Genomic DNA, 8775 nt, shown 5'->3' on the forward strand with positions numbered 1-8775 from the left:
AGAGTTGAACAAACCCCCCCCCCCCCATTATATTTGGTATAAACCCTAACATGTTTTGAACATATTCTGAGCATTTCAGGAATATATCTATAGAGAGTTCTGAGAAAAATGCAAATGTCCTTGAAATTTCCTGTAATTTGACACCAAAATCGTCCAAATCCGTTCATTTTTGAGAAAATTCTCATTCCCGAACGCTTCAACCTACGTACGTGTTTTTTTTTTTCTTATTTGAGATATTTAGGCCACTGCAACATTTGTAATTGATAGTCAGAGCCGTATATAGAGAGAGTTTGGCCAACTGGCGATTTGTGACGTCACACGCAAAACATGGGCATCAAAATAGGTCCAGTTGTCGTTACCAGTTGCGCGAAACACGAAAAACACCACACACAATATATAGCAGCTTTGCACACTGTGCTCGTTGCGAACAAACGAAGCGACTCAGAATGTCAGATTTTGACAGGCATACGAGGAACAAAATGGATATCAGGTAATGAATTAGCGTATGCGTTAGTTAATCACATTTACGTTTATCTTCACACCTGAAATGCATAGAAAACTAGCTGAAAACCTGTCATTACACTTGTTTTATTTTACTCCTCATACTACTAGTCCTACTTTAGTCATACAAACGAAAAGCACACATCACAGTCCTGGCTAGGCTAGATTACAGACGCACAACAATAGCATCAGGCCTACATTAATAGATCCTTCAATTAAATAAAGTAGGCCTACACATAAAATGACAATTTATGCTTCACTGATCTTTTCAGGTTTGCCAAAAGTAGTTGTACCAGAGGTCATTGTCTTAAACTCCAGAAGTTACATAGTAGGATTAATATTCGGCATAACTTTTTCTCTAAAGTCTAATACAACTTATACAAGGGTTGTGAATGGATGGAATGGTTTGCCTGAGAAGGTTGAATTGCAAGTAGTGTGAATGGGTTTAAGAATACTTTGGATGAGTACATTAAGCATTGTAATTGGGTATGACATTTGATGTCCTCGGTTTTATTCCTCTCATATAGCCTTAGGGTCCTTAATGGGGACTTGAGTGTCTCTCCTGGTCTTTTTTTCTACTAAACTAAACTATATACTTGAGTGTAGGAGTTAGCAATAGTTGGGAGTCTGTGGGCAAACCTAAGACTGATATTGTGGTGTTAATTTCTGAGGAATGTAGTACTAGGCGATAGTAGGTGTAACAGATTGAATGGGTCTGTCGAGAAAAAAAAAACCTGCAACAACTGAATACTGGTGTATGTTGTAGCTTATTTATTTTCCATTAACATATATACTATACGGTCATGTCCTTAATAAGGTTTCATGGATCACACTGACATAGTGTGCCTGCTTGTCAGTGTTGTCAACTGAGCACAGGGCTGATGACATCATTCAGTTTGTTATTATGCAGACAGCAAATGGCCATAATGATAATTATTAATTGTTACTTATTCTTCATACTGCCCTTACTGGCCTTACCTGAACAGTGATGTATAAAAATGCAAGAAGTCGTTAAGATTTTCATTTAAGAATCGTTTCAGCCTGTCCTATTTCAAACATATGATTGGCAGGTTTCCACGTTACATAGCTTATCAAAATGGAGCTGTTCTGTAAAGCAAGAAAATCACACATATGCATGCATACAAACACACTCATATAACAATTTCTGAATACCTTTTCAGCTGCCCAAAGGTACTGGAATGCAAGCTCTGTTGGGTGAATTAAAAAACCCTCATTGTACTCTTTTATTATGGTTGGCGTAGCTGGAACCAGCAATGATGGTGATGTGGATTTGACAGTACCTAGACAAGAATTCAATAGCTGCTTTGTGTTGAAGTGGGTTCAACTTGCTCAAGGCCATGACAGGATGAGACTAGACATCAGGATGAATTATCTGTTGCAGAGCTCTATAAACCAGGCAGTTGTTAAAACATCCATTGGGTGACCCTCACAGTCTACCAGGCACTGCATCGCAGAAGCAAAATGAAGTGTGTGTGATACCTTCATCTTATGAGAGTGGAATGGTATCAGTGTGGCCTCAATCAATTTGGCTTCAAGTCTTTGTTTTCTTGAAAGCTGAGAAGGTCTTTCAGTGGTTTTACACTGACCTCTGTACTTGACAATTCATGTGTATTTGCCAGCTCAGGAGGAAGCCAGATTTTAATTACATTAACCAATGCTGACTTTTTTTTGGACATGTGGTACATCTGCAAGGAGGTGAAGGAAGCAGTTGGAGTTGCATGGATGTGGAATCTTGTTGATAGTCTGGCAGTCTTATCCACAGATTATCCCAAAGCTTCTCCACATTGCCACATTCAGAACTTATTACATTGATAAACTTGAAAATTGCAGGAATCTAACAAAGCACCCATCAAGGGAATTTGTTTGTATAATTATTGAAAGCTGTGACCTTCTGATGTGACAGACTAATGTGAAATAAAGGGCAGTAGATTACCTTGTAAATGAACCTTGTTATTGTTTGATTGTATATAATGTTTGCAAAATTTTAAGTTGCATGCTACCAATTGAAACATAATTCTTTCTCTATTAATGGGATATAAATACTTCTCCTTAAAGGGTGTGAAGACTCCCCCCACAAAGAAACGTCTCATGCCGGTTATCTGACCTAGTTTCGAATGCGGTGTAACAGAAGTGTTAGACACCACCATTGATCCCAGAAAATACACACACAGCTTGCTACCATCTGTAAATAGACATTAGTGTACAGTCAATACAAACATCACGGTCAATACCCACAACACAGTGTACATAGCAGCGTGGACATCTCAGGTCTAGATAAAAGATAACAAGGTATCAGGTTTCATTACTGTCTGCATTTTGTAGCGACACAAAAAAAACTTCACTTGCAAGCAACGGAAAGTAACTTTTTCAGAGCGCGGCATGCGGTTTAGGGCGAGTCTTCAATACCTTTAAATATACTGCATCGGTTGTTGTCACTTGATCATTTGCTTGTGTGTGAGCTAAACAGCTTAAATAATATGTAAAAAAATAATACAAACTTTCAAATTGCCAGATATTTACTTGCTCAAAATCAATATCCAATCATGATTTGTTGCTGTCATTGAGTCCATTATTCAGATGATGAGGCAGATTCCCTTCAACTCTCCATGATGAAGGTAAAACCTTATATCTTAACCAACTGCCATTGAGTGTCCATTTGAAAGTTTCAAACACACAAGTGCATTGATTAAAACAAAGACTTTATTGCTGTGGTTGCAGGAACTGGATTTCAGTCCAGTAGTCACTCACCAGGTTCGTCTTTATCACAGTCTGCTAACTGTGGCTTTTTCTGTTAGGAGTTTTTCTTCAGAGCACATGTCACCTTTGATTTGTAAAAAAAGTCCTGAAATCCAGGGAGTTAAAATTTACTGTCTAAAGATAATTTAAAAAGATTTTTTTAACTTCAATCATCAATGTGGGTGTCAATTAAGGGAATAAGGAGTTACTGATGCAATGACTTTCTGGCATAAGTGCATTTATAATGTGTTAAAACTTGAAAGGTGTATCATACTGCATCCCGCCCCCCCCCCTTCTTAATTTGCACTCCGTTTGAATGCACAGACAGTTTTGCTTATTAATGAAATACCAGTTAACACTAAATTTTCAAGTCTTCCTTTAAAACAGTCAAACGAAACCGTGCATTGCCTAAGCTATGCCTACGCAATAGTTTGAACATTTCTTTATCAACATTGTGGTGACAGGGCTCTTAAGATAATTCAGTGACCAAGACAAGAGTGTAGGGTAGTCTTTGCAATAAGCATGACTAAGGCTAGGCTACCAGTACCATAATTAGCCTTGGCCTAGTGGTCTTTGAAATGTAGCCTAGGCCCCTGCTACTTTGATAAATGATAGTTGACTGCATCCAAATTAAACCAAGGCCTTGGCTATACTTTTGAAGAAGAAAAAATTAGGCTGAATTCATGTTAGCCTAAAAAGGCTAGGCCAATGCTGACAATTAACACAAACCAAGATCATTTAACCATTTGTTTATGGCATACTAAAAGGGTCTATATAATTAGGCCTGTATGTGTACACAACCCACAAGTTGCCAATGAGTATAGACCTAGCCTAATTAGTTTAGGCCTAGGCTACTTTGTTTTCCTTAGGCCTAGTATAATTGGGCCTTATACTGTGCCATATTATGTAATGTGCTATAACAGTTGTAGTAATAGCAAGAATGGTCCAGGTCTAACTAAGCCCAGGCTTAACTTATGCTTCGGGCTTAACTAAGGATTAGGGCTTTACGTGATGCCTAGAGGCTAGCCCACCCTTTTACATTAAACTAAAAGTGATACTTTTTTAGGCTAGGCATACAATAACTAGGAATTAGGATAACTATATGTGCGACTGAAACTGCCATGCCTATGATTAGGAGAGCTGGCATAATGAAATCGAATTTGTGGATCGTAAAACGAGAGAGAATAGCCATGAATGTAATTACAGAAACCAGTCTGAACGTAAAATTCTCGCATTGCTTGTACATTACTCGTATTACACTATGGCCTATGGCTAGTATGGGCCTAGTCTACACAGACTTTTTTTCATTAGATCTCCATCTCGTTCTCTCTACTTCCAAAAAATTCCTCTTCTTTTATGGTCAGTCGGAAAATCAAACAACAATATCCATGTTCTGACCGATTGCAGCATCCCCAGCACCATTTCTTTCATAATTTCGTACTTTTTTCGTGTACACAAACGATAGTCTATACACTGTGAGTATGCGTGTCGCCTGCTATAAAGTTTTCAAGTGGACCTATTTTACCACCCTGTGTGGGCGTTTTCCCTCTCGACCAATCCAAATCGGTTACATGGTTGGCCAAACTCTCTCTATATACGGCTCTGTTGATAGTTATGGCATAGCGCCCTCGCTTCCTTTGTAAGTCGATAGCAACCGCCGTTCTTGCGCAATATTGTTTCATTGATTGTTTAGTGTACAGTCTCAATGGACTGTTACGTACGGGTACACTTTCAAAAAGGCCGTGGCCCAAATTTACGGCCCAATTGGCCCTAAAGATGTGGGACGATTGGTCAGATACCATGATGAGGTCCAGGACCTTCTGGTCGAACCAGTTTATCAAGGTTCGGTCCTTTTGAGGACCTAGAAATCGTAAGTCAATAGCGTTGTTTACAAAAAAAAAAGGCTAGGCTAGGCCTAACGTTATGCCAACGTTAGGCTGTAATTTTCGAAAGTAAACAAAGTAAACAACTTTTGTACTAAATGAAATCAGTCATAACTCTGTCAATCCTCAACAGATTTCAGAAAATAAGGTATCATCTGAAAGAGCAGCCCCAGAAAAACCTTTATCATACAATTTGAAGTCAATTTTGAAGTCAGTGATTTTATTGTATTTTGGTGTTTTCCAATTAAAACAAAAGTATCCTAATTTGCATATTATAATTTGCATATAATTTGCAATTTTTATAAAATTATCAATTCCAAATTTTGTTCTCTATTGATCTAAATCAACTTCCTAATAGAGAAGTTGTCCCTAACCTTTATAAGCCAGCCCTAACAAGATAAGTGTCCCAAATCCTATTTGTGTGCCCAACCCCCCATGTAAAGAAGGGTGCTCATGTTTCAGCTGCAGGAACCTGGAAAGTCCCTCGTTAAGGAGGGACTTACATTAGTAGGCAAACGTTTCTAATGTGGATGTTTTATATAAATCTCTAGCTGGAGCTTTTGGTCCCCTCTGCTACTGGCTTCCTATTGTAACAAAATTTATTTGTTATTTAAATTATAGCACATAATCTAATCATTTCTGTGCGCCTAGCTCGTAGTTTTGTATTTACCATGCTCTCAAAAATCCGTAATTTGCATAGACCTGAAGTAGGTAATATTGAACCAACCATGGATCATATGCCCCATCACATGTGACTCAAAGCTTTGCAACTTCTGAGCAGTTTTATAGAGGAAAACTAGTTCTGGAAAGGAATTACCCAGTATTCAGGATCAGTATAATTTATACCTATTTGTTTCCAATCAGTATCTTGAATCAATTTTAATGCGTTTATTTGAAATTTTAATTGTATCACAGAGAGAATAAATCATCTTGAAATCAACAGAACATTTTAATCATTTATTTGAAGAAGCTTCCGAAATATCATATACCGAATGATATCCCCCAGGGCAACGATAGTATCATCTTTACCAAGCTACAGAAGACATTCGCCATATTACAAGTTCATTAAACATCATACCGGCGAGATACCTGCGCAAACCATTATTTTTGATGATAAAAAAATGATATCCAAAGTCGATGTTTCATTTCTTGGCAGTCGAATGAAAAGTACAAAATTTAACACAATGAAAGTATGGCGCTAGATAAGTGTAAGTTGCAATGATGGAATTAAAACCAAATAAACCATGACTATACAGGAAGCGGATTAAGGAGCAAAGAACGGATTACATATGCTTGTAGAACTGATAGTTGTTAAGGGGTCCCAAGTCTTTGTTGAGGCCGGTGATGTGAGACTTAATACGAAAGATCCAATCGATTTCTTTACGGTTACGTTCAGTAGTTGATTTGAAGTTCGAGGCAAGTAAAATACATTTTAGGTTTTTTAGAGAATGACTATGAAGATTGAAATGTTCGGAAACAGGGAATCCTGCCAAATTATCACGAATAGATTTTTTGTGATTGTTAAAACGTAAGCGGAACCGGGAGCCTGTTTCACCTACATAATTGCCCTATTTGCAAATAGAAAATGTTAATAACATTAATAGAATCACAAGAGAGGGAAGGGGGTCTTAGACTAAAGTCAACATTGGGAATCTTGACCACGGTGCCTGGGGTAATATGGGGGCATATTTGGCATCTATATAAGTTTACCGCAAGGGAAATTGCCTGCGGGGGTGGAAATTGAGTGGGGGAGTCTGGAGGAAGTGAGAAGAAATTTAAGGTTGGGGGGCTGACGAAATGCTAGCATGGGGGCACCTTAAACGATTCTCCTACAGACTGATCGTCTTGGAATACAGCCAATTCCTGTTTGATGGAGCGAATGAAGGATTTGATGAGGGGGTTGTAACTGGTAACGAACGGAATGCGTGTGTTGGGACTTTTAGACTTGTATTTTAATAAGTCCTCACGGCTCAACTTGTCGGCCCTGGAAATACCCTGTCATTATCATCTTCCAAAAGACTGGATTTCAGTGTCCCACAAGGAAGCCTGTTAGGACCTGTTTTGTACTCGGCATATGCAAGCACATTGCGATACGTCATTCCGGATTCATTCCAATTACATGACTATGCGGATGATCATGCAATTAAACAATCGCATAAACCAACCTTCGATGAGGCAAACACAGTCAGAAATGAAATTTCAACAACTATGAGGGATGTGAAAGTTTGGATGGACCAAAATAGACTAAAACTGAACGAAACTAAAACTGAATATATACAAGTTGGATCGAAGAAATTATTATCTAAGTGTGCTTTAGACAGTATTTGTATCAATAACACTACCGTAAATAGTTCAAATTGTGTAAAATATTTAGGCGCATATCTGGACTCTCATTTAACGTTGAAGACTCACATTGCTGCCAAATGTAGAGCTGCCATGGCAGGACTTCGACTTGTAAGAAATTTTAGACACTTACTAACCAAGGATGCATGCCATACTATTGTTTTAGGACTAGTGATAAGTCACTTAGATTATGCTAACTCCCTCTATACTAATCTACCAAATGTTGTTATTATGATGCTTCAGAGAATTCAAAACATGGCTGCCAAACTTGTTCTGAAAAGGGGAAAGGAGGATAGTGCTTCTGAAGCTTTAAATGAGTTGCATTGGCTTCCCATCAGACAAAGAATCCTGCACAAAATATTAACGCTGGTATTTAAATGCGTGGTTGATAAATCTGCTCCTCAATATCTTATATCTAGATTCACTTTAGCACCACAATCTAGTAGGTCTCTACGTTCAAATAATATTCTTTATAAGCTGATTATTCCACGAACACAGAGGGTCACTTTTGCTTCAAGAGCAATAAGTGCATTTGGCGCCGAGCAATGGAATAAATTACCTAACCATATCAAACAATCTGAGAATCTTGCAATTTTTAAAAGAAAACTCAAAACATATTTATTTCCTGGCTAATCACTTTTATACTCAATTTTTCAAAATTTCAATATTTGTATTCATTATATTTCATAGTTTTGAATTTTCTTTTAGATTTTATATAACATTTGTATTTTTGATTTTGATTTTCATAACAATTGCATATTTTTATACATTCATCTAGTATATTTTTCTACGCCATTTTATATCTTATTTTCTTATGAATAGTTTATTCTTTGTATTTTGTTGTAAAGCGCAACCGAAAACTTTGTTGGAGTTGCGCTATATGAAATTCAATAAATAATAATAATAATAATATTTAAGTGAAGGGGGTATCCAACGTTCAAGAAATAACCAGTTAATATGGATACTTGGTGTTCAAAATCACATGGGTTGGAGCAAATGCGTTTAAGTATAAGGCATTGGCTGTGAACAATAGAACTCTTGAGATTATGTGGGTGAAAACTATTAAAGTGTAAATACATATGAATATCAGTGGGCTTATAATAGACCGAAGTGGTTAAGGAATTGCCATCCAACTTGACCAGAACATCTAGGAATGAAATTTGATGTTGGAAAACTTCGACAGAAAATTTAAATGCTGTCATGAAAAGAATTAACATGATCAAAGAAAGACTTAAGAGATTCTTCACCATGTGGCCAGACAAAAAATATATCGTCAATATATCTATGATAA

General features: G+C 37.3%; 1 long non-coding RNA gene across 1 annotated transcript; it reads left to right on the top strand.

The window, feature by feature from the left end:
• The first annotated feature begins 259 nt into the window (after positions 1-259).
• LOC139971771 (uncharacterized) lies at positions 260-2463 on the top strand. The gene is made up of 2 exons (XR_011794482.1): positions 260-490; positions 1683-2463. It is a non-coding gene; the product is annotated as an uncharacterized lncRNA (long non-coding RNA).
• The last annotated feature ends 6312 nt before the right edge of the window (positions 2464-8775 follow it).

The sequence above is a fragment of the Apostichopus japonicus genome, chromosome 8 (genome assembly GCF_037975245.1).
Source record: "Apostichopus japonicus isolate 1M-3 chromosome 8, ASM3797524v1, whole genome shotgun sequence".
Lineage (NCBI taxonomy): Eukaryota > Metazoa > Echinodermata > Holothuroidea > Aspidochirotida > Stichopodidae > Apostichopus > Apostichopus japonicus.